General features: G+C 24.7%; 1 protein-coding gene across 2 annotated transcripts in view; it reads left to right on the top strand.

The window, feature by feature from the left end:
- LOC107674837 (synaptotagmin-7-like) overlaps positions 1–1,009 on the top strand; it is a 173,507-nt gene that overhangs the window by 137,962 nt on the left and 34,536 nt on the right. The gene's annotated exons all lie outside the window — the stretch shown is intronic.

The raw sequence follows: 1,009 nt of genomic DNA, 5'->3' as shown, positions 1-1,009 counted from the left end.
TTCATTTTTTGTTATATAATCTTTATTTCTATATGTTATAATTAATATAATTAATTATTATAATTAATAATATTTTATATATGAAATATGTATTATATTATATATCTTTATTTTTATATATTATAAATATGTATTATAATATATTAAAACATTTTTGTTAAAGTTTACATATAACGTAAATAAAAAACATATTACAAAATAAATGTAAATATGGGTATTTTGTAAACTGGATCATTCAATATCAATTTCAATATTTTGTCCCAAATTATGATTAAAAATAAGCTAAAAATCAGAATTTGTCAATTTAAGGAATTTTTAAGCGACATTAACCTCGGATTCTCTTTTTTGATTAATTTTTGATCAGAATTTGAAAATGTAAAGCATTTTTTTTTGCACAAAGTTGGATTAAAAATAATTAATAAATCTAATTTAAAAATAACCATATTTACATGTATTATTTTAAATATTTTATTCATATTTAAAAAATAAGTATATGCAAATAAATGTGTATAAAAATATAGATCTAAATGGTTATTTTTAAAATCAGATTCATTTTTAATTCAATTTTGTTTTTTTTTTGGTTTTTTTCCAAATTCTGATAAAAAATAAATTAAAAAGGGTTGATGTTGATGCGGCTTCTGAATCTTTTGTCTCTGTAAATAAAAGATTGAGCACAATTCATTGTGGGATATCTTATACTTCAAATTTTCTACTGCACTTCTTAAAGGGGTCATATGATGCGATTTCAACTTTTCCTTTCTCTTTGGAGTGTTACAAGCTGTTCGTGAATAGATAAGATCCCTGAAGTTGCAAAGACTAAAGTCTCAAAACCAAAGAGATATTCTTTATCAAAGTTAAGACTCTGCCACACCCCCCTAAAACGGCTCGTTCTAACACGCCCCCACATATCTAGGTCACTATGTGGAAATATTTGCATAATGCGCCCAAATGTTCACGCAAAGAAAAAAGGCGTGGTTTCAGGAACAGCAGTTAGTGTTGAAGCAGCCAT

Source organism: Sinocyclocheilus anshuiensis, unplaced genomic scaffold, assembly GCF_001515605.1.
Source record: "Sinocyclocheilus anshuiensis isolate Anshui unplaced genomic scaffold, SAMN03320099.WGS_v1.1 scaffold941, whole genome shotgun sequence".
NCBI lineage: Eukaryota > Metazoa > Chordata > Actinopteri > Cypriniformes > Cyprinidae > Sinocyclocheilus > Sinocyclocheilus anshuiensis.
The sequence above is the reverse complement of the archived record's forward strand: the minus strand, read 5'-3'. Positions and strand labels throughout refer to the sequence as shown.